The sequence below is a fragment of the Engystomops pustulosus genome, chromosome 3 (assembly GCF_040894005.1).
Source record: "Engystomops pustulosus chromosome 3, aEngPut4.maternal, whole genome shotgun sequence".
Classification (NCBI taxonomy): domain Eukaryota; kingdom Metazoa; phylum Chordata; class Amphibia; order Anura; family Leptodactylidae; genus Engystomops; species Engystomops pustulosus.
The window spans coordinates 218,988,500-219,015,197 of record NC_092413.1 but is presented as its reverse complement, the minus strand read 5'-3'; the positions used below and the strand labels follow the sequence as shown (position 1 = coordinate 219,015,197).

The following is a 26,698-nucleotide window of genomic DNA, read 5'->3' as shown; positions in this document are numbered from 1 at the left end:
GGGGAAGGGGAGGGCGCTGAGCCCCCTTTAAGTCTCGAAACGCGCTTCTCCAGCAGTGCGGTGTGCAAAGGGTTAAAAACCCAATCGAAAAAGCTCCCCGATACTTTAACCTTCAGCACACGGGAGGGTGATCTCAAACAACCCAATTCATTGCCTCCCCTGTGCTCTGGATTAAGTCGCCTCCGTGACCCCCCCTGCTTTAACCCTCGCAATCCTGCACACAAAACAAGCGTGTTAACCCGAATAATGCAGCGTTATCCTCCCCTTAACCCTTTCCTCCGCCGCCCCGGCCGACATGTCGCACGGAGGTGCTGCAAGGCATTTCCCCGAGCTCCCCCCCTGGGTCCAGCCAGGGAAACAGCAAGAAAAAATAAAATAAGATAAAAGCTTCCGAAAATGACCAAAAACTGCAATTTATCGGATGTATTTAATAACGCGGCCCCCCGCGATCCCCCCGCCAGCATGTCCGCTCAAGTCAGGCGTGCACAATCAGCATTGTAACTTCAGCATAAACATGGCTCCGGTCCATACTTTACCCCCTTTCCATACGTCGCCTCGCTCCTCCTGCACAGCCCCCGGAGAAATGCATCAAAATAATCGCTGCGTCCACAATGCAGGAGCCCCCCCGGATGCCCCCCGCACAATATCTTACATTTGCCCAGGTAATCGGCACGGCACGGCTGCTCTGCAGATCGCTGATAGGGGCAGGCTGCTTTGTCATTGAGGCTGTCCTGTATATTGCTTCCTTCTCTCAACGTTTAGGTTTTTTTTTTTTTTTTTCAAGCTCCTTCCCAGAGAATTCTGGGTAAACTGGCTACACAAGTTCCTACTCATAGTGTTTACAATTGCATCACAGAACCTGCAGCTCCACGCCTTTTAAAGGGCCAGCCGCGCAGAGAGAATTAAAAAAAAAAAAAGAATTAAAAAAAAAAAAAAAGTAATAAAAACACTAAACAAAAGACGGGAGAAGGGGAATTTTTTTTACGTCTTTTTTTTTCTTCGGCTTCGTTCCTTTAAAAAAAAATCGCTGTTCCCTATTCTATTGCATAACGTGTTACTATACACAAGGAGGTTATGTAACCTTCCTCCGAAATGATGACTCCAGGCAAAGTGTAGCATTTGGAAGAAACAAATTACTTATTTTGTTTATTCAATTGTAACTTAAACCTTAAAGTCCTTTATGATTTAATTTTTAATTTTTTTTTTTTTCTTTACCATAACATTATTTAAATTTCCATTGATCACATTTATTTTTTCCATTTTTTAATAGAATAATGGAAAGGAAATTATAAATGATAATTATAAATAATAATAATTATACATAAATAAAAATTAAGACAAAAGAATAAAATTACCAAGTGAAAATCTGTCACCCGTGAAACAACGTTTTACAAATAATTTACCTGCACATTATGTCACAGGTCTCTTAACATTTCCATAAACTTTATGAACTTTTGCGTAAATGAAACCTGTTTGTTATAGACTTGTAAAACAAGAGCTTTTCACTGCAGCCTCTACAGAAAAAAGGTTTTCTGCTATCAAAAATGATGAAACTTTATAACTAATAAAAAAGAAAATAGAAAGAAATTATGTAATAAAATAAACGTCCTTAACAAGGAAACAGGAATACAGTGTCATGATGAGAGAGACCAATGGGTGTGTTCTATAATACTGCCCCCCCCTATGTACAAGAATATAACTACTATAATACTGCCCCCTATGTGCAAGAATATAACTACTATAATACTGCCCCCCCCCTATGTACAAGAATATAACTACTATAATACTGCCCCCTATGTACAAGAATATAACTACTATAATACTGCCCCCTATGTACAAGAATATAACTACTATAATACTGCCCCCTATGTACAAGAATATAACTACTATAATACTGTCCCCTATGTACAAGAATATAACTACTATAATACTGCCCCCTATGTACAGGAATATAACTACTATAATACTGCCCCTATGTACAAGAATATAACTACTATAATACTGCCCCCTATGTACAAGAATATAACTACTATAATACTGCCCCCTATGTACAGGAATATAACTACTATAATACTGCCCCTATGTACAAGAATATAACTACTATAATACTGCCCCCTATGTACAAGAATATAACTACTATAATACTGCCCCCCCCTATGTACAAGAATATAACTACTATAATACTGCCCCCTATGTGCAAGAATATAACTACTATAATACTGCCCCCCCTATGTACAAGAATATAACTACTATAATACTGCCCCCTATGTACAAGAATATAACTACTATAATACTGCCCCCTATGTACAAGAATATAACTACTATAATACTGCCCCCTATGTACAAGAATATAACTACTATAATACTGTCCCCTATGTACAAGAATATAACTACTATAATACTGCCTCCTATGTACAGGAATATAACTACTATAATACTGCCCCCTATGTACAAGAATATAACTACTATAATACTGTCCCCTATGTACAGGAATATAACTACTATAATACTGCCCCCCCCCCCTATGTACAAGAATATAACTACTATAATACTGCCCCCTATGTGCAAGAATATAACTACTATAATACTGCCCCCCCTATGTACAAGAATATAACTACTATAATACTGCCCCCTATGTACAAGAATATAACTACTATAATACTGCCCCCTATGTACAAGAATATAACTACTATAATACTGCCCCCTATGTACAAGAATATAACTACTATAATACTGCCCCCTATGTACAAGAATATAACTACTATAATACTGCCCCCTATGTACAGGAATATAACTACTATAATACTGCCCCCCCTATGTACAAGAATATAACTACTATAATACTGCCCCCTATGTGCAAGAATATAACTACTATAATACTGCCCCCCCTATGTACAAGAATATAACTACTATAATACTGCCCCCTATGTACAAGAATATAACTACTATAATACTGCCCCCTATGTACAAGAATATAACTACTATAATACTGCCCCCTATGTACAAGAATATAACTACTATAATACTGCCCCCTATGTACAAGAATATAACTACTATAATACTGTCCCCTATGTACAAGAATATAACTACTATAATACTGCCCCCTATGTACAGGAATATAATTACTATAATACTGCCCCCTATGTACAGGAATATAACTACTATAATACTGCCCCCTATGTACAGGGATATAACTACTATAACACTGCCCCCTATGTACAAGAATATAACTACTATAATACTGCCCCCTATGTACAGGAATATAACTACTATAATACTGCCCTCTATGTACAAGAATATAACTACTATAATACTGCCCCCTATGTACAAGAATATAACTACTATAATACTGTCCCCGATGTACAAGAATATAACTACTATAATACTGCCCCTATGTACAGGAATATAACTACTATAATACTGCCTCCTATGTACAAGAATATAACTACTATAATACTGCCTCCTATGTACAAGAATATAACTACTATAATACTGCCCCCTATGTACAGGAATATAACTACTATAATACTGCCTCCTATGTACAAGAATATAACTACTATAATACTGCCCCCTATGTACAAGAATATAACTACTATAATACTGCCCCTATGTACAAGAATATAACTACTATAATACTGCCCCTATGTACAAGAATATAACTACTATAATACTGCCCCCTATGTACAAGAATATAACTACTATAATACTGCCCCTATGTACAAGAATATAACTACTATAATACTGCCCCCTATGTACAAGAATATAACTACTATAATACTGCCCCCTATGTACAGGAATATAACTACTATAATACTGCCCCCTATGTACAAGAATATAACTACTATAATACTGCCCCCTATGTACAAGAATATATCTACTATAATACTGCCCCCTATGTACAAGAATATAACTACTATAATACTGCCCCCTATGTACAGGAATATAACTACTATTATACTGCCCCCTATGTACAGGGATATAACTACTATAATACTGTCCTCTATGTACAGGAATATAACTAATATAATACTGCCCCCTATGTACAAGAATATAACTACTATAATACTGCCCCCTATGTACAGGAATATAACTACTATAATACTGCCCCCTATGTACAAGAATATAACTACTATAATACTGCCCCCTATGTACAAGAATATAACTACTATAATACTGCCCCTATGTACAAGAATATAACTACTATAATACTGCCCCCTATGTACAAGAATATAACTACTATAATACTGCCCCCTATGTACAAGAATATAACTACTATAATACTGCCCCCTATGTACAGGAATATAACTACTATAATACTGCCCCCTATGTACAGGAATATAACTACTATAATACTGCCCCCTATGTACAGGAATATAACTACTATAATACTGCCCCCTATGTACAGGAATAGAACTACTATAATAATGCCCCCTATGTACAGGAATATAACTACTATAATACTGCCCCCTATGTACAGGAATATAACTACTATAATACTGCTATACCACTTTCAGGTGTTCCCGTATTGGTAAGAATGACACCAGAGAGCGTTCACATGTATCTATAGTGGTCAGTTAGAGCTGTATAACAATGTACGCAATTAGCCCCCTCTAGTGGAGGTTGCTGGAAATTGGAATTATTACCATTTTTTACCCATTATATTATGACAAATCTCTTGCACTTAGTTTCTGAGTCCAGAGAACCTGTCTGTATTTGTCTGGTGTGACATTGGTTGTGCCATTGTTTACCTCAGACACGGTTACAGTAGGTCCTTGTTGTCAGTGTAGGTGGAGTAGAGGAAGACAGGTGACAGTAATGACATCTAGGTGTGTTCCTGCCTTGCGTGCCCAGGTATCCACATTACATTCCATCTTCCTGCATGATATCATCGGTCCTCATATTAAAAATTAGGTCATCTATAAACATAACCCAAAACAGTGAGCCTAACACTTAGTCCTGGGCCAGAATTAAGGTGATCAAAGACAAAATGAACAGCGACACAAATCCACCTGTGTCCTCAGACACCAACCCGGGGCGAGAGAAAAATTCTGGACATTTCTTTCCAGTTCTGGACAAAATGACCCATCGTAACCTGAAGGCCTGGGAGCTGAAGGAGAGGGAGCTGAAGGAGGGGGGGCTGAAGGAGAAGGAGCTGAAGGAGATGGATCTGAAGGAGAAGGAGATGAAGGAGAGGGAGCTGAAGGAGAGGGAGCTGAAGGAGGGGGGGCTGAAGGAGAAGGAGCTGAAGGAGAGGGAGCTGAAGGAGAAGGTGCTGAAGGAGGGGGGGCTGAAGGAGAGGGAGCTGAAGGAGAGGGAGCTGAAGGAGAAGGTGCTGAAGGAGAGGGAGCTGAAGGAGAAGGAACTGAAGGAGGGGGAGCTGAAGGAGAGGGAGCTGAAGGAGAGGGAGCTGAAGGAGAGGGAGCTGAAGGAGAAGGAACTGAAGGAGAAGGAGCTGAAGGATAGGAAGCTTAAGGAGAAGGAGCTGAAGGAGAGGGAGCTGAAGGAGAGGGAGCTGAAGGAGAAGAAGCTGAAGAAGAATGAGCTGAAGGATAGGGAGCTGAAGGATAGGCAGCTGAAGGAGAAGGAGAAGAAGCTGAAGAAGAAGGAGCTGAATGAGAAGGAGCTGAAGGAGAAGGAGCTGAAGGAGAGGGAGCTGAAGGAGAGGGAGCTGAAGGAGAGGGAGCTGAAGGAGAGGGAGCTGAAGGAGAAGAAGCTGAAGGAGAAGAAGCTGAAGGAGAAGAAGCTGAAGGAGAAGAAGCTGAAGGAGAAGAAGCTGAAGGAGAAGAAGCTGAAGGAGATGAAGCTGAAGGAGATGAAGCTGAAGGAGATGAAGCTGAAGGAGATGAAGCTGAAGGAGATGAAGCTGAAGGAGATGGAGCTGAAGGAGAGGGAGCTGAAGGAGAAGGAACTGAAGGAGGGGGAGCTTAAGGAGAGGGAGCTGAAGGAGAGGGAGCTGAAGAAGAAGAAGCTGAAGAAGAAGGAGCTGAAGGATAGGGAGCTGAAGGATAGGCAGCTGAAGGAGAAGGAGAAGAAGCTGAAGAAGAAGGAGCTGAATGAGAAGGAGCTGAAGGAGAAGGAGCTGAAGGAGAGGGAGCTGAAGGAGAGGGAGCTGAAGGAGAGGGAGCTGAAGGAGAGGGAGCTGAAGGAGAAGAAGCTGAAGGAGAAGAAGCTGAAGGAGAAGAAGCTGAAGGAGAAGAAGCTGAAGGAGAAGAAGCTGAAGGAGAAGAAGCTGAAGGAGAAGGAGCTGAAGGAGATGAAGCTGAAGGAGATGAAGCTGAAGGAGATGAAGCTAAAGGAGATGGAGCTGAAGGAGATGGAGCTGAAGGAGAAGGAACTGAAGGAGAGGGAAATGGAGGAGAGGGAGCTGTAGGATAGGGAGCTGTAGGATAGGGAGCTGAAGGAGAGGGAGCTGAAGGAGAAGGAGCTGAAGGAGAGGGAGCGGAAGGTGAAGGAGCTGAAGGAGAGGGAGCTGAAGGTGAGGGAGCTGAAGGAGATGAAGGAGAAGGAGCTTAAGGAGACGGAGATGAAGGAGAGGGAAGCCTAATGAGAAGGAGCTGAAGGAGAAGTAGCTGAAGGAGAAGGAGCTGAAGGAGAAGGAGCTGAAGGAGAAGGAGCTGAAGGAGAAGGAGCTGAAGGAGAAGGAGCTGAAGGAGAAGGAGCTGAAGGAGAGGGAGCTGAAGGAGATGAAGGAGAGGGAGCTGAAGGAGAAGGAGCTGTAGGAGAAGGAGCTGTAGGAGAGGGAGCTGTAGGAGAAGGAGCTGTAGGAGGGGGAGCTGAAGGAGAAGGAGCTGAAGGATAAGGAGCTGAAGGATAAGGAGCTGAAGGAGAAGGAGATGATGGAAAAGGAGCTGAAGGAGATGGATCTGAAGGAGAAGGAGATGAAGGAGAGGGAGCTGAAGGAGGGGGAGCTGAAGGAGGGGGAGCTGAAGGAAGGGGAGCTGAAGGAGGGGGAGCTGAAGGACGGGGAGCTGAAGGACGGGGAGCTGAAGGACAGGGAGCTGTAGGAGAGGGAGCTGTAGGAGAGGGAGCTGAAGGAGAGGGAGCTGAAGGAGAGGGAGCTGAAGGAGAGGGAGATGAAGGAGAGGGAGCTAAAGGAGATGTAGCTGAAGGAGAGGGAGCTAAAGGAGAGGGAGCTGAAGGAGAGGGAGCTAAAAGGAGATGTAGCTGAAGGAGAGGGAGCTAAAGGAGATGTAGCTGAAGGAGAGGGAGCTAAAGGAGATGTAGCTGAAGGAGAGGGAGCTGAAGGAGAAGGAGCTGAAGGAGAGGGAGCTGAAGGAGAAGGAGCTGAAGGAGAGGGAGCTGAAGGAGAAGGAGCTGAAGGAGAAGGAGCTGAAAGAGAAGGAGCTGAAGGAGGGGGAGCTGAAGGAGAAGGAGCTGAAGGAGAGGGTGCTGAAGGAGAGGGAGCTGAAAGAGAGGGAGCTGAAAGAGAGGGAGCTGAAAGAGAGGGAGCTGAAGGAGAAGGAGCTGAAGGAGAAGGAGCTGAAGGAGGGGGAGCTGAAGGAGAGGGAGCTGAAGGAGAAGGAGCTGAAGGAGAAGGAGCTGAAGGAGAGGGTGCTGAAGGAGAGGGAGCTGTAGGAGAGGGAACTGAAGGAGATGTAGCTGAAGGAGAGGGCGCTGAAGGAGAAGGAGATGAAGGAGAGGGAGCTGTAGGAGATGTAGCTGAAGGAGAAGAAGCTGAAGGAGATGTAGCTGAAGGAGAAGGAGATGTAGGAGAGGGAGCTGTAGGAGAGGGAGCTGTAGGAGAGGGAGCTGTAGGAGAGGGAGCTGAAGGAGAAGGAGCTGAAGGAGAAGGAGATGAAGGAGAGGGAGCTGAAGGAGAAGGAGCTGAAGGTGAAGGAGCTGAAAGAGAGGGAGCTGAAAGAGAGGGAGCTGAAAGAGAGGGAGCTGAAGGAGCTGTAGGAGAGGGAGCTGAAGGAGAAGGAGCTGAAGGAGATGTAGCTGAAGGAGATGTAGCTGAAGGAGATGTAGCTGAAGGAGAGGGAGCTGTAGGAGAGGGAGCTGAAGGAGAAGGAGCTGAAGGAGCTGAAGGAGAGGGAGCTGAAGGAGAGGGAGCTGAAGGAGAGGGAGCTGAAGGAGAGGGAGCTGAAGGAGAGGGAGCTGAAGTAGATGAAGGAGAGGGAGCTGAAGGAGAGGGAGCTGAAGGAGAAGGAGCTGAAGGAGAAGGAGCTGAAGGAGAAGGAGCTGAAGGAGAAGGAGCTGAAGGAGAGGGAGCTGAAGGAGAAGGAGCTGAAGGAGAGGGAGCTGAAGGAGAGGGAGCTGAAGGAGAGGGAGCTGAAGGAGAAGGAGGTGAAGGAGAGGGAGCTGAAGGAGAAGGAGCTGATGGAGAGGGAGCTGAAGGAGAGGGAGCTAAAGGAGAGGGAGCTAAAGGAGAGGGAGCTAAAGGAGAGGGAGCTGAAGTAAAGGGAGCTGAAGGAGAGGGAGCTGAAGGAGAGGGAGCTGAAGGAGAGGGAGCTGAAGGAGAGGGAGCTGAAAGAGAAAGAACTGAAGGAGAGGGAGCTGAAGGAGAGGGAGCTGAAGGAGAAGGAGCTGAAGGAGAAGGAGCTGAAGGAGAAGGAGCTGAAGGAGAAGGAGCTGAAGGAGAGGGAGCTGAAGGAGAAGGAGCTGAAGGAGAAGGAGCTGAAGGAGAGGGAGCTGAAGGAGAGGGAGCTGAAGGAGAGGGAGCTGAAGGAGAAGGAGCTGAAGGAGAGGGAGCTGTAGGAGAGGGAGCTGAAGTAGAGGGGGGTCTTGACTTGTTGATATCCACCCAGAGATTTTGGTTTCTGGAAGTTCACGATCTTAAAAGAGTTGTTGATAAAAACCCCTCTTAAGGGGTCATGCTGCAGCTCAAACCATGAGCAGATTGTTGTCCTCTCCTTTGACCTCTGGTACTTTGTGTCTACACATTTGGGTGTTATCAGTCTACATGATATCCCATACTCAAACATTGGCCTCATTACTAAAAAAAAAGATCAAAAAGAAGCTGGATCATACTATCAGTTCATGGGGCATGCCCTTAAAAAGTCAAACTTATGGTCATGCCCAAATTACACCAAGATTTACAGACTAGTGAAACCAAATCCTGTGTGGTTACGTTTCTTGCTATTTTCAAGATCCCTGCTTGCTGTCAGTGAGTAGAAAACGCATAATAAGAACATCTCCCAACTGAGGTTTAGTTACAATTGTATCGAATTGGGACAATCGTAGCTGCTACAAATGGATGTATCTTTATATTACAGTATTCTCTTTACTGACACACTGTAACAAACACACTGCCACGCAAGCAGGATTACTTTCCCATTATTAATAAGTGATATTATTGAGGATATGAAACACTGAGTAAATTAGAAACTTGCTGAACTTTCCAGGTACCAAAAATGACTGACTCATGGGATGCCAGCCTGTGGGGGGCAGTAATGACGCATCGCTAAAATTGTGCCTTATTTTAAAGGGATAGCCCAAAATTAGGAAAAGGGGCTGACTGCTTCAAGAAACGACGCTATGTCTAGCCACAGGTTGTCTCAGTTATGACCAAAGAGGAGATCAGCCAAACAGAATGATTGCCTTTGGAGGACCTTGGTGAATGGATCTTAATGAGAATTGTGTAATACTTCACTTCGCCTGCAGGGGCAGTGTAGGGAAACTGCAAACTTCCTGCTGGAAGCCCTTTACATTACAGATCCCAGAAATGTGAGAATATGGGATTATTACGGCAGAGAATCCCTTAAAAAGGCAAAGTTATGTCAACATCAAAGTCCATGGAATGGACCAGCGCCAGAACCTCCTTAAGGGAATCTGTTTGTAACCTTCAGGTGGAGTGTTGTGCCTCTCAGCTTATCCCAGGGGCTGATAAGTATCTTTGGAAATCTATCGGAAAGGTCAGCGCCCGTAGCATATTAACACCTATGAAACAAAGCGAGTGCTAATCCCCCGCCCAGGAGTAATCACCCTCACAAAGAGGAAAGCAAAGTTTACTTGAAAGGCAAAGATTAGGCTGTTTACCTTAAATCTTAGACTGAGGGCCATAAGTACCCGGATTAACCCCCAATGGGACACATATTTCCATATGTCAGAAGAAGATGGACAACCCAAGCTCATATTGATCCATAGATGGAATCCAGATTAGAAGTTCCCTTGCTCTCCGGAGCTGAAATCATAATTCTACAGGCATAACCTTCATTCTCAAATACAATCAGGCAGGATAAATGTGACTTCAAATCAGTAAAGGATAAGTCATATCATAATAATAATAATAATTCCTTTATCTACATAATACACACAGATTACGCAGCGCTGCTCAGAGTTTGCCAAATCACTCCCTGTCCCCAATGGGGCTCACAATATAATCACCTACCAGTATGTTTTGGAGTGTGGGAGGAAACCGGAGGACACCCATGCAGACACAGAGAGAACACACAAACTCTTTACAGATGTTGACCCTGGGACTTGAACCCAGGTCCCCAGCGCTGCAAGGCTGTAGTGCTAACCACTGAGCCACCGTGCTGTATGTACACAGTGACTGCACCAGCAGCAGAATAGTGAGTGCAGCTCTGGAGTATAATACAGGATGTAACTCAGGATCAGTACAGGATAAGTAATGTCATGTATGTACACAGTGACTGCACCAGCAGCAGAATAGTGAGTGCAGCTCTGGAGAATATAGGATGTAACTCAGGATCAGTACAGGATAAGTAATGTCATGTATGTACACAGTGACTGCACCAGCAGCAGAATAGTGAGTGCAGCTCTGGGGTATAATACAGGATGTAACTCCGGATCAGTACAGGATAAGTAATGTCATGTATGTACACAGTGACTGCCCCAGCAGCAGAATAGTGAGTGCAGCTCTGGGGTATAATACAGGATGTAACTCAGGATCAGTACAGAATAAGTAATGTCATGTATGTACACAGTGACTGCACCAGCAGCAGAATAGTGAGTGCAGCTCTGGGGTATAATACAGGATGTAACTCAGGATCAGTACAGGATAAGTAATGTCATGTATGTACACAGTGACTGCACCAGCAGCAGAATAGTGAGTGCAGCTCTGGAGTATAATACAGGATGTAACTCAGGATCAGTACAGGATAAGTAATGTCATGTATGTACACAGTGACTGCACCAGCAGCAGAATAGTGAGTGTCATGTGTGTTCACATGGGTCACATGGATATTACCTGTGGTAATTATTATTACTATGGTGAGTGGAGATCACACTGCTATGGGGGATATTACTAACAGAGGGGAGATAGTGGAGATAATAGAGATGTCTGCTGTGGCTGGGAATGATGAATATGGAATATGATATAATTACTATGTAACGGGTAATTATAACTCTGATATATTCGCCTAGACTCGCCATGGGGGATGGGAAGTAACTTTATACAGAGAATAGTAATGATGACTCTGTTATAAGTGATGCCAATTATCACCATGACACAGAGGACGGGAATGGTGACCGGGACCTGGAGCCTCCTGGTGCTGATCTTACATGAAGATGTGTTTTTGGTTTATGACAAAATTTTTGGTTTGAAAAAAAAAACCCCAAAAAACCCAAAACATCTTGGTAATAGAGCGATGATTGTTCAGATGAACTTAGACTAACAAAAGAACGATATATCTACCAAGAGACCTGACACAACCTCATACAAATAACTACATTGTATAACAATATCTCCAAAAAGTTGCGACCAGCAATGAAGTAACAATAATATCACTTCAGATGGTCAATGGCTTCAAGAGTAGAGTCCACGGAGTGTTGTCTTCTGTAGGATCTTCACCTTCAAAGTCCTCCAGGATTTATCCATATAATCAGGTCTCCTCCTGTCTATGACTTGATATGGTCACACGTGATCCTTTACATCGGGACCTGAGAGAAAACAGGACACGTTTGCTCAACCCATGAAGACAACTGGGCAGAATGCTTGACGAAGGAAGAGAGAGACCTCCACTATCAAAAGATCAGGTAGTCAAGCTCCACATATGAATAAAAGAAGGCAAAAGTAGTTGTCCATGCGGATGCACCACCCATAAAGTGGACAGAGAAGAGAGACTCCACCCATACAGAGGACAGGGAAGAGAGACTCCACCCATACAGAGGACAGGGAAGAGAGGCTCCACCCATACAGAGGACAGGGAAGAGAGGCTCCACCCATACAGAGGACAGGGAAGAGAGGCTCCACCCATACAGAGGACAGGGAAGAGAGGCTCCACCCATACAGAGGACAGGGAAGAGAGGCTCCACCCATACAGAGGACAGGGAAGACAGGCTCCACCCATACAGAGGACAGGGAAGAGAGGCTCCACCCATACAGAGGACAGTGAAAAGAGGCTCCACCCATACAGAGGACAGGGAAGAGAGGCTCCACCCATACAGAGGACAGGGAAGAGAGGCTCCACCCATACAGAGGATAGGGAAGACAAGCTCCACCCATACAGAGGACAGGGAAGAGAGGCTCCACCCATACAGAGGACAGGGAAGAGAGGCTCCACCCATACAGAGGACAGGGAAGAGAGGCTCCACCCATACAGAGGACAGGGAAGAGAGGCTCCACCCATACAGAGGACAGTGAAAAGAGGCTCCACCCATACAGAGGACAGGGAAGAGAGGCTCCACCCATACAGAGGACAGGGAAGAGAGGCTCCACCCATACAGAGGACAGGGAAGAGAGGCTCCACCCATACAGAGGACAGGGAAGAGAGGCTCCACCCATACAGAGGACAGGGAAGACAAGCTCCACCCATACAGAGGACAGGGAAGAGAGGCTCCACCCATACAGAGGACAGGGAAGAGAGGCTCCACCCATACAGAGGACAGGGAAGAGAGGCTCCACCCATACAGAGGACAGGGAAGAGAGGCTCCACCCATACAGAGGACAGGGAAGAGAGGCTCCACCCATACAGAGGACAGGGAAGAGAGGCTCCACCCATACAGAGGACAGGGAAGACAAGCTCCACCCATACAGAGGACAGGGAAGACAAGCTCCACCCATACAGAGGACAGGGAAGAGAGGCTCCACCCATACAGAGGACAGGGAAGAGAGGCTCCACCCATACAGAGGACAGGGAAGAGAGGCTCCACCCATACAGAGGACAGTGAAAAGAGGCTCCACCCATACAGAGGACAGGGAAAAGAAACTCCACCCATACAGAGGGCAGGGAAGAGAGGCTCCGCCAAAACAGAGGACAGCGAAGAGAGGCTCCACCCATGCAGAGGACAGGGAAGAGAGGCTCCACCCATACAGAGGACAGGGAAGAGAGGCTCCACCCATACAGAGGACAGGGAAGAGAGGCTCCACCCATACAGAGGACAGGGAAGAGAGGCTCCACCCATACAGAGGACAGGGAAGAGAGGCTCCACCCATACAGAGGACAGGGAAGAGAGGCTCCACCCATTCAGAGGACAGGGAAGAGAGGCTCCACCCATACAGAGGACAGGGAAGAGAGGCTCCACCCATACAGAGGACAGTGAAAAGAGGCTCCACCCATACATAGGATAGTGAAGAGAGGCTCCACCCATACGTAGGACAGTGAAGAGAGGTACCATCCATAAAGAGGACAGTGAAAAGAGGCTTCACCCATACAGAGGACAGGGAAGAGAGGCTCCACCCATAAAGAGGACAGGGAAGAGAGGCTCCACCCATACAGAGGACAGGGAAGAGAGGCTCCACCCATACAGAGAGGCTCCACCCATAAAATAGGCTCCACCCATACAGAGGACAGTGAAAAGAGGCTCCACCCATACGTAGGACAGTGAAGAGAGGCTCCATCCATAAAGAGGACAGTGAAAAGAGGCTCCACCCATACATAAGACAGTGAAGAGTGGCTCCACCCATACAGAGGACAGGGAAGACAAGCTCCACCCATACAGAGGACAGGGAAGAGAGGCTCCACCCATACATAGGACAGTGAAAAGAGGCTCCACCCATACAGAGGACAGTGAAAAGAGGCTCCACCCCTACATAAGACAGTGAAGAGAGGCTCCATCCATAAAGAGGACAGGGAAGAGAGGCTCCACCCATAAAGAGAACAGGGAAGAGAGGCTCCACCCATACAGAGAACAGGGAAGAGAGGTTCCACCCATGAGGATTACAAGGAGCAAAAAAATGTGTCCCTTTTGAGGCCAACTGGGCACAAGGTTCCTTCTAGGAGGTGTAAAAGTCAAGAGGCCCCAGCCATGAATAGGACAGATGAAGGAGGCTTTAGTAATAAGACAGTAGGGTATGGAGAATGGAGCAATGTGATTCCAGCCTTAAGAACAGAGGCAGCAGAAGTTCGAAGAACATATGAATGTTCTTCTATTCTTGTACACTTCTTCTCATGATCATCTTCTAGTTGAGACAAATATGATCCAACCACCCACCACCTCAAACCAATGTTAAAACCTCATTTAGTCAGAAAAAGTCCTACTTTTGGTTCTTCATCTTTAAGAAGCTTTAAAATATGGATGACTTAGACTTCCGGGTAATGGATCATTGGTGGGATCTTTGGCCAGGTCAGAAAAGGTCTATGGGGGAAGTGGTTTGGGATGGAGACCATTACACCTGTTGTGCCTACGTACATGTTCTACCTTCTTTGGGTGCCATAAGAGAAGTTATTTATACCCCAAGTTCTGAGTATAGTCAAACAGTTAATACAATAGTGTGACTAATTTTTGTAATTTGTTTTCTCCTCCGTTACTGTGAGCAGGTATTGTGCCGCATCCGTCATGTGAGCTGATGAAATCTAGTATTCATGTCCCCAGACACTTGCTGTCTCCCACACGGTGCTGCAGTGCGGATTTCTCAAGGGACGAGCAAGTCAGTGGGAATCACATTAACAAAGAATAAAATATAGACACATTCCGGTAGGTCTGTACGGAGCTCCACCTCAAGGATAGGCCACCACAACAACACGGGGGTGACAGTGTGACAGGGCCGGTGGTGCTGTATATCTGACATTTTAAGGTTTCTGCTTCATAAAAACATCAGGTTCTGATATTTTTTTTCAAAAATATCAGGTTTGTCCTCTAAGGTCCAAGCTCCCCTCGTCATTGCCGGTTTACGGTAAGAACATGTCCTCTATGGACAACCTGGACTCTTCTACATTGTACCATGGATTGTCCAGACCAGATCTTGCTCTTGAGATCAGTTTATGGAAATATCTCCTTAGAGACCACATCCAAAAATTCCTTAAGAGTCAATGTAGAGGGACCATCCATGAGAAGCTGTATTTCCAAGAAGCTATGACGTGAAGATAGTTGTCCAATGTCCTCTACTTCCACTGTCTAAGAAGGACACATGGTCAAAGATGGACTTCCACAATATCATGCAAAATGCCTTATCTTCGGAGAACGATTACCACAATCTGATTGTGGTTCCCCAAAGTTGGACCAATTTCTAACCAGGATTTTTTCGTAAACTTTTTGTAAATCTTCTGCAAACCTACTTTTCGACAATTGTTTCCAACAGTCTCTACGAGACACATTTTGACTTGAGTCCTCAATGATTTTTCTTCGACTCCTACACCGATCCTGTGTCTGGTTATTGATTCAACAAAAATACAACCTGTTGTGACCCTGGCATAGGGACATGAGAGAGAACACCCATGAGGAAAGCAAAAAAATGAGACTCCGGCTAAGAAAAGAATAGAGAAAAGAGGCTAAGGCTTGTAAGAGACCAAACAGTGAGACTCCACCCATGAAGAAAACAAGGAAGAAGGTGCCACCCAGGAGGGAAGGAACACAGAAGGTTCCATGTATAGAGAGAACAGGACTAAGAGGTCCAAACCTTAAGGAGTACAAAGCAGACGCTTCAGCCAAGAGGAGCAAAGGAAAATAAGTCTCCATCGACAGCATTGTAGCCCTTCCCCATTGCTCTGAGTAACAGAAGATTCCAGCTCCAGCACTTACTCAGAGCAAAGCAATTGTGTGAGTAAATTGCGATAAATGGATACTTATTCACCCCCAGCTAGAACACATCTGGAAGAACATGGGAAGTTTTAATCTAGTGACTATAATTCCACAAATTTAGGATTCTAGGGCTTGCTGCATGAGGGGGGTGTTATGGCAACCATGTAAAAATCAAAGAATTGGGGCCCATGTTGTAGGATTCACAATCCTGTGTGAGAATAAAAGCTGAGAAGAAGTGAAAGTAAAAGCTGCAAATCTGCTGACTGACACACTGAAACGGAGGACAATCTGTGACACATTCATTTACAGTCTGTAGGGAGGCATGCCACAACATGTCAGGTCGGCTGAGCAGCTGACGTATGGCGCTGTGCACAAGGGTCACATGACACATGGCGCCCTCACAGGCAGAGGAGCAGCAGTCCTGACAAGACGTGATATATTGTCCCAGAGCAACACGACCCACATCACAACTTCTAATAATCTCTGCACTTTTATCACATTTGCTTTGGTTCCTGCCCAAAAACTGTCAGAAATGCACAGCCGACTGATCCAACAAATACAGCGGGAACTTATGTTCTATACATACTAATTCTTATGGAAATATTGTTTAGGTCAAGGCAAAGGGAAAGAGGGGCCTTGATGTATAGCAATATTGTACATAGGGGGCACTATTATAGTAGTTATATTCTTGTACATAGGGGGCAGTATTATAGTAGTTATATTCCTGTACATAGGGGGCAGTATTATAGTAGTTCTATTCCTGTACATAGGGGGCAGTATTATAGTAGTTATATTCATGTACATAGGGGGCAGTATTATAGTAGTTATATTCTTGTACATAGGGGGCAGTATTATAGTAGTTATATTCTTGTACATAGGGGGCAGTATTATAGTAGCTATATTCCTGTACATAGGGGGCAGTATTATAGTAGTTATATTCCTGTACATAGGGGGCAATATTATAGTAGTTATATTTCTGTACATAGGGGGCAGTATTATAGTAGTTATATTCTTGTACATAGGGAGGCAGTATTATAGTAGTTATATTCTTGTACATAGGGGGCAGTATTATAGTAGTTATATTCCTGTACATAGGGGGCAGTATTATAGTAGTTATATTCTTGTACATAGGGGGCAGTATTATAGTAGTTATATTCTTGTACATAGGGGGCAGTATTATAGTAGTTATATTCTTGTACATAGGGGGCAGTATTATAGTAGTTATATTCTTGTACATGGGGGGCAGTATTATAGTAGTTATATTCTTGTACATGGGGGGCAGTATTATAGTAGTTATATTCTTGTACATAGGGGGCAGTATTATAGCAGTTATATTCTTGTACATAAGGGGCAGTATTATAGCAGTTATATTCTTGTACATAGAGGGCAATATTATAGTAGTTATATTCCTGTACATAGGGGGCAGTATTATAGTAGTTATATTCTTGTACATAGGGGGCAGTATTATAGTAGTTATATTCTTGTACATAGGGGGCAGTATTATAGTAGTTATATTCTTGTACATAGGGGGCAGTATTATAGTAGTTATATTCTTGTACATGGGGGGCAGTATTATAGTAGTTATATTCTTGTACATGGGGGGCAGTATTATAGTAGTTATATTCTTGTACATAGGGGGCAGTATTATAGTAGTTATATTCTTGTACATAAGGGGCAGTATTATAGCAGTTATATTCCTGTACATAGGGGGCAGTATTATAGTAGTTATATTCTTGTACATGGGGGGCAGTATTATAGTAGTTATATTCCTGTACATAGGGGGCAGTATTATAGTAGTTATATTCTTGTACATAGGGGGCAGTATTATAGTAGTTATATTCTTGTACATAAGGGGCAGTATTATAGTAGTTATATTCTTGTGCATAGGGGGCAGTATTATAGTAGTTATATTCTTGTACATAGGGGACAGTATTATATTAGTTTTATTCTTGTACATAGGGGGCAGTATTATAGGAGTTATATTCTTGTACATAGGGGGCAGTATTATAGTAGGTATATTCCTGTACATAGGGGGCAGTATTATAGTAGTTATATTCTTGTACATAGGGGGCAGTATTATAGTAGTTATATTCTTGTACATAGGGGCAGAATTATAGTAGTTATATTCTTATACATAGGGGACAGTATTATAGTAGTTGTATTCCTGTACATAGGGGGCAGTATTATAGTAGTTCTATTCTTGTACATAGGGGGCAGTATTATAGTAGTTATATTCCTGTACATAGGGAGCAGTATTATAGTAGTTATATTCTTGTACATAGGGGGCAGTATTATAGTAGTTATATTCCTGTACATAGGGAGCAGTATTATAGTAGTTATATTCTTGTACATAGGGAGCAGTATTATAGTAGTTATATTCTTGTACATAGGGGGTAGTATTATAGTAGTTATATTCTTGTACATAGGAGGCAGTATTATAGTAGTAATATTCTTGTACATAGGAGACAGTATTATAGTAGTTATATTCCTGTACATAGGGGGCAGTATTATAGTAGTTATATTCTTGTACATAGGGGGCAGTATTATAGTAGTTATATTCCTGTACATAGGAGGCAGTATTATAGTAGTTATATTCTTGTACATAGGGGGCATTATTATAGTAGTTATATTCCTGTACATAGGGGGCAGTATTATAGTAGTTATAATCTTGTACATAGGGGGCAGTATTATAGTAGTTATATTCCTGTACATAGGAGGCAGTATTATAGTAGTTATATTCCTGTACATAGGGGACAGTATTATAGTAGTTATATTCTTGTACATAGGGAGCAGTATTATAGTAGTTATATACTTGTACATAGGGGCAGTATTATAGTAGTTATATTCCTGTACATAGGGGGCAGTATTATAGTAGTTATATTCCTGTACATAGGGGGCAGTATTATAGTAGTTATATTCTTGTACATAGGGAGCAGTATTATAGTAGTTATATTCTTGTACATAGGGGGCAGTATTATAGTAGTTATATTCCTGTACATAGGGGGCAGTATTATAGTAGTTATATTCTTGTACATAGGGGGCAGTATTATAGTAGGTATATTCCTGTACATAGGGGGCAGTATTATAGTAGTTATATTCTTGTACATAGAGGGCAGTGTTATAGTAGTTATATTCCTGTACATAGGGGGCAGTGTTATAGTAGTTATATTCCTGTACATAGGGGGCAGTATTATAATAGTTATATTCCTGTACATAGGGGGCAGTATTATAGTAGTTATATTCTTGTACATAGGGGGCAGTATTATAGTAGTTATATTCTTGTACATAGAGGGCAGTATTATAGTACTTATATTCCTGTACATAGGGGGCAGTATTATAGTAGTTATATTCTTGTACATAGGAGGCAGTATTATAGTAGTTATATTCTTGTACATAGGAGGCAGTATTATAGTAGTAATATTCTTGTACATAGGAGACAGTATTATAGTAGTTATATTCCTGTACATAGGGGGCAGTATTATAGCAGTTATATTCTTGTACATAGGGGGCAGTATTATAGTAGTTATATTCCTGTACATAGGAGGCAGTATTATAGTAGTAATATTCTTGTACATAGGAGACAGTATTATAGTAGTTATATTCCTGTACATAGGGGGCAGTATTATAGTAGTTATATTCTTGTACATAGGGGGCAGTATTATAGTAGTTATATTCCTGTACATAGGAGGCAGTATTATAGTAGTTATATTCTTGTACATAGGGGGCATTATTATAGTAGTTATATTCCTGTACATAGGGGGCAGTATTATAGTAGTTATAATCTTGTACATAGGGGGCAGTATTATAGTAGTTATATTCCTGTACATAGGAGGCAGTATTATAGTAGTTATATTCCTGTACATAGGGGACAGTATTATAGTAGTTATATTCTTGTACATAGGGAGCAGTATTATAGTAGTTATATACTTGTACATAGGGGCAGTATTATAGTAGTTATATTCCTGTACATAGGGGGCAGTATTATAGTAGTTATATTCTTGTACATAGGAGGCAGTATTATAGTAGTTATATTCCTGTACATAGGGGGTAGTATTATAGTAGTTATATTCTTGTACATAGGGGGCAGTATTATAGTAGTTATATTCCTGTACATAGGGGGCAGTATTATAGTAGTTATATTCTTGTACATAGGGAGCAGTATTATAGTAGTTATATTCTTGTACATAGGGGGCAGTATTATAGTAGTTATATTCCTGTACATAGGGGGCAGTATTATAGTAGTTATATTCTTGTACATAGGGGGCAGTATTATAGTAGTTATATTCCTGTACATAGGGGGCAGTATTATAGTAGTTATATTCTTGTACATAGAGGGCAGTGTTATAGTAGTTATATTCCTGTACATAGGGGGCAGTATTATAGTAGTTATATTCCTGTACATAGGGGGCAGTATTATAATAGTTATATTCCTGTACATAGGGGGCAGTATTATAGTAGTTATATTCTTGTACATAGGGGGCAGTATTATAGTAGTTATATTCTTGTACATAGAGGGCAGTATTATAGTACTTATATTCCTGTACATAGGGGGCAGTATTATAGTAGTTATATTCTTGTACATAGGAGGCAGTATTATAGTAGTTATATTCTTGTACATAGGAGGCAGTATTATAGTAGTTATATTCTTGTACATAGGGGGCAGTATTATAGTAGTTATATTCCTGTACATAGGGGGCAGTATTATAGTAGTTATATTCTTGTACATAGGGGGCAGTATTATAGTAGTTATATTCTTGTACATAGGGGGCAGTATTATAGTAGTTATATTCCTGTACATAGGGGGCAGTATTATAGTAGTTATATTCCTGTACATAGGGGGCAGTATTATAGTAGTTATATTCCTGTACATAGGGGGCAGTATTATAGTAGTAATATTCCTGTACATAAGGGGCAGTATTATAGTAGTTATATCCCTGTACATAGGGGCAGTATTATAGTAATTATATTCCTGTACATAGGGGTCAGTATTATAGTAGTTATATTCTTGTACATAGGGGGCAGTATTATAGTAGTTATATTCTTGTACATAGGGGCAGTATTATAGTAGTTATATTCTTGTACATAGGGGGCAGTATTATAGTAGTTATATTCTTGTACATAGGGGGCAGTATTATAGTAGTTATATTCCTGTACATAGGGGGCAGTATTATAGTAGTTATATTCTTGTACATAGGGGGCAGTATTATAGTAGATATATTCTTGTACATATCTGTCTGTATTTGATAACTATCCCTCTGTAATTTTCCATGTGATCTATGATCTGCTGTGTCTCTGTGGTGTAATATAGTAATATAGGATATGCACCTGTTCTGGTATCAGATAACATAAACCACTAATTGGGTTTAATCCTCGTACAAACCTCTCAGTGATTTGCATAATCTGTAATAGTGGTGGAGGGACGAGCATTGATGTGTAATGTTGGGGTACAGTTACATGACAATATTAATTATCAGATAGAAAGATCAGGACTAGAGACCCCCAGAGAAGAGAAGGGTAGACTTTTGCTGGGCATGTGACCTCTCGCCTCTCATGAGATGATTAAGTAGATCCCCCAGGATGCAATGAAACCAGACAGAAGAGTCACAGACAAGTCATTGTTGGTTGGTTGAGCTTAACAAAATTAGGATCTCACCCCTCCCCCACTGACAACATAAAAAAATCTTCTCTCCCCCTACAATAAAATACACTCCCCCACCACACTGAGAACGACCAAGCAAGCCTCACTTATTGACAGCACAAACTCCCCCTTCCCCAATGCCAAAATACATGATTCCCTTTCCCCACTGACTACTTACATGGTCCCCATGCTCCACTGACAACAGAAAAGTTTCCCTATTTCCTCTGACAGCTCCCCCTCCCCCACTAACAACATCCAAGCTCCCCCTCCCCCACTGACAACACTCCAGTCACTTACCCCCGGTTCTTCTTCTCCATGCAGGCTCTCCAAAGTGATAGGCCCATGCTGTGGGGGCGGGGTTTCATGTCATTGGAGGAGGTGTGGCTTGCTCTCAAGCTCTGGAGCCTGATGCAGCCACAAGAAAGGGGGGAAGAGCTGGCAGCATCGAACTCAGCAGGGGAAATGCTCCAGTCCTGGTAGTCAGCCTGACCCTGGGTGATCACTTACTTTTTCTTAACCTTTGTCCTGACTCTGCATATAACACATTCATGCTGATCCTAACAAAGTACACAAAGCTATGATTACACATCTCTCCAGGGACAATACTTAACACTGGCTGCAGCCTGCACTGAGCACAGCAGTGTGAGGATATATCTCAGGTGCACTTAGAGAAGCAGTAATCTTGGAAGATTATGCCATATATCACAGCTCTGCTGCTACTAACACCATACACAGGGGTCTGATTACTCTCCATAACATTGGCGGCTAAATGGTCACACCTGGGGGCAGGTTGGGGATGGCATGAAAAGTTCACGTGCATCATGAAGTTCATATAACGGAGAAAATATTCCCCAAATAAAAAGCAATTTCCATTCTGATAGAGTGGGGACTCTCTTAGCAGACACTTGATGATTCCACTGTACTATGAGATGCTTTGTGCTGACAATGTGCTGAGATTATCAGAGTACAAGAATTATATACACTTTTATAATATACACTTTCGAAACACTCTACATCTATATCTGACACATAGAAAAAGAGATGAGACGGATCAGAGATGAGATCCACAAGATGCATATTACACACAATGACACTGTCAGCTCTGCTACATTTCTGCTATGCCACAACACACTGCAGGATCTGCAGTGGCTTCCTACCCCTCCCCAGATAAAGAACTTATCTGACAGAAGCTTTACACTACTCACGCAGCTGCCAGCAGAAAGTCAGTGTCTGTACATTAGTGTGAGCTCCGCCCTGCACTGCAAGGGGGAGGGGCTAGAGTACAGGGAGCAGAGAGAGGTCGTTTCTAGAAGCAACTGAAATTGTGTACAACAGGACTGATAGAGACTTATATCTGTGAAATGCTGTATTTTTGTTAAAAATAGTGAAGTATAGAATGTGATATTTTGCTATTCTGGGTGCATATAAGAAACTTGTCTTTGAGGGAATACCCCTTTAATGAGCACAACTGGAAACATATTCCAGTACGTACAAGAATAAAACTACTATAACACTGCCCCCTATGTACAGGAATATAACGACTATAATACTGCCCCCTATGTACAAGAATATAACTACTATAATACTGCCCCCTATGTACAAGAATATAACTACTATAATACTGCCCCCTATGTACAGGAATATAACTACTATAATACTGCCCCCTATGTGCAGGAATATAACTACTATAATACTGCCCCCTATGTACAAGAATATAACTACTATAATACTGCCCCCTATGTACAAGAATATAACTACTATAATACTGCCCCCTATGTACAAGAATATAACTACTATAATACTGCCCCCTATGTACAAGAATATAACTACTATAATACTGCCTCCTGTGTACAAGAATATAACTACTATAATACTGCCCCCTATGTACAGGAATATAACTACTATAACACTGCCCCCTATGTACAAGAATATAACTACTATAATACTGCCCCCTATGTACAAGACTATAACTACTATAATACTGCCCCCTATGTACAGGAATATAACTACTATAATACTGCCCCCTATGTGCAGGAATATAACTACTATAATACTGCCCCCTATGTACAAGAATATAACTACTATAATACCGCCCCCTATGTACAAGAATATAACTACTATAATACTGCCCCCTATGTACAAGAATATAACTACTATAATACTGCCCCCTATGTACAGGAATAAAACTGCTATAATACTGCCCCCTATGTACAGGAATATAACGACTATAATACTGCCCCCTATGTACAGGAATATAACTACTATAATACTGCCCCCTATGTACAGGAATATAACTACTATAATACTGCCCCCTATGTACAGGAATATAACTACTATTATACTGCCCCCTATGTACAAGAATATAACTACTATAATACTGTCCCCTATGTACAGGAATATAACTGCTATAATACTGCCCCCTATGTACAGGAATATAACTACTATAATACTGCCCCCTATGTACAAGAATATAACTACTATAATACTGCCCTCTATGTTCAGTAATATAACTACTATAATACTGCCCCTATGTACAAGAATATAACTACTATAATACTGACCCCTATGTACAAGAATATAACTACAATAATACTGCCCCCTATGTGCAAGAATATAACTACTATAATACTGCCCCCTATGTACAGGAATATAACTACTATAATACTGCCCCCTATGTACAGGAATATAACAACTATAATACTGCCCCCTATGTACAAGAATATAACTGCTATAATACTGCCCCCTATGTACAAGAATATAACTACTATAATACTGCCCCTATGTACAGGAATATAACTACTATAATACTGCTCCCTATGTACAAGAATATAACTACTATAATACTGCCCCCTATGTACAGGAATATAACAACTATAATACTGCTCCCTATGTACAAGAATATAACTACTATAATACTGCTCCCTATGTACAAGAATATAACTACTATAATACTGCCCCCTATGTACAAGAATATAACTACTATAATACTGCCCCCTATGTACAAGAATATAACTACTATAATACTGCCCCCTATGTACAGGAATATAACTACTATAATACTGCACCCTTTGTACAGGAATATAACTACTATAATACTGCCCCCTATGTACAAGAATATAACTACTATAATACTGCCCCCTATGTACAGGAATATAACTACTATAATACTGCCCCCTATGTACAGGAATATAACTACTATAAAACTGCCCCCTATGTACAAGAATATAACTACTATAATACTGCCCCCTATGTACAAGAATATAACTACTATAAAACTGCCCCCTATGTACAAGAATATAACTAATATAATACTGCCCGCTATGTACAGGAATATAACTACTATAATACTGCCCCCTATGTACAAGTATATAACTACTATAATACTGCCCCCTATGTACAAGAATATAACTACTATAATACTGCCCCCTATGTACAGGAATATAACTACTATAATACTGCCCCCTATGTACAAGAATATAACTACTATAATACTGCCCCATATGTACAGCAATATAACTACTATAATACTGCCCCCTATGTACAGGAATATAACTACTATAATACTGCCCCCTATGTACAAGAATATAACTACTATAATACTGCCCCCTATGTACAAGAATATAACTACTATAATACTGCCCCCTATGTACTAGAATATAACTACTATAATACTGACCTCTATGTACAAGAATATAACTACTATAATACTGCCCCCTATGTACAGGAATATAACTACTATAATACTGCCCCCTATGTACAAGAATATAACTACTATAATACTGCCCCCTATGTACAGGAATATAACTACTATAATACTGCCCCCTATGTACAGGAATATAACTACTATAATACTGCCCCCTATGTACAAGAATATAACTACTATAATACTGCCCCTATGTACAGGGATATAACTACTATAATACTGCCCCCTATGTACAAGAATATAACTACTATAATACTGCCCTCTATGTACAGGAATATAACTACTATAATACTGCCCCCTATGTACAAGAATATAACTACTATAATACTGCCCTCTATGTACAGGAATATAACTACTATAATACTGCCCCCTATGTACAAGAATATAACTACTATAATACTGCCCTCTATGTACAGGAATATAACTACTATAATACTGCCCCCTATGTACAAGAATATAACTACTATAATACTGCCCCCTATGTACAAGAATATAACTACTATAATACTGCCCCCTATGTACAGGAATATAACTACTATAATACTGCCCCCTATGTACAAGAATATAACTACTATAATACTGCCCCCTATGTACAGCAATATAACTACTATAATACTGCCCCCTATGTACAGGAATATAACTACTATAATACTGCCCCCTATGTACAAGAATATAACTACTATAATACTGCCCCCTATGTACAAGAATATAACTACTATAATACTGCCCCCTATGTACAGGAATATAACTACTATAATACTGCCCCCTATGTACAAGAATATAACTACTATAATACTGACCCCTATGTACAGCAATATAACTACTATAATACTGCCCCCTATGTACAGGAATATAACTACTATAATACTGCCCCCTATGTACAAGAATATAACTACTATAATACTGCCCCCTATGTACAAGAATATAACTACTATAATACTGCCCCCTATGTACAGGAATATAACTACTATAATACTGCCCCCTATGTACAAGAATATAACTACTATAATACTGCCCCCTATGTACAGCAATATAACTACTATAATACTGCCCCCTATGTACAGGAATATACCTACTATAATACTGCCCCCTATGTACAAGAATATAACTACTATAATACTGCCCCCTATGTACAGGAATATAACTACTATAATACTGCCCCCTATGTACAGGAATATAACTACTATAATACTGCCCCCTATGTACAGGAATATAACTACTATAATACTGCCCCCTATGTACAAGAATATAACTACTATAATACTGCCCCCTATGTACAAGAATATAACTGCTATAATACTGCCCCCTATGTACAAGAATATAACTACTATAATACTGCCCCCTATGTACAAGAATATAACTACTATAATACTGCCCCCTATGTACAGCAATATAACTACTATAATACTGCCCCCTATGTACAGGAATATACCTACTATAATACTGCCCCTATCTATAAGAATTTCGTCATCACTAAGTAGGATCATTGTTAC

At 41.7% G+C, this 26,698-nt stretch overlaps 1 protein-coding gene across 5 annotated transcripts in view; it reads right to left on the bottom strand.

Moving 5' to 3' along the window:
* The window catches only part of NCOA1 (nuclear receptor coactivator 1), a 298,539-nt gene that overhangs the window by 147,069 nt on the left and 124,772 nt on the right, over positions 1 to 26,698 (bottom strand). For 4 of the 5 annotated variants that reach the window (XM_072143853.1, XM_072143855.1, XM_072143856.1 and 1 more), the window contains exon 1: positions 653 to 771. The exons of the other annotated variant lie outside the window; for it this stretch is intronic. The gene's annotated coding sequence lies outside the window, so the exon portion shown is untranslated. Of the gene's footprint in view, positions 1 to 652; positions 772 to 26,698 lie in introns of those variants that run through there. 5 annotated transcript variants of the gene reach the window in all.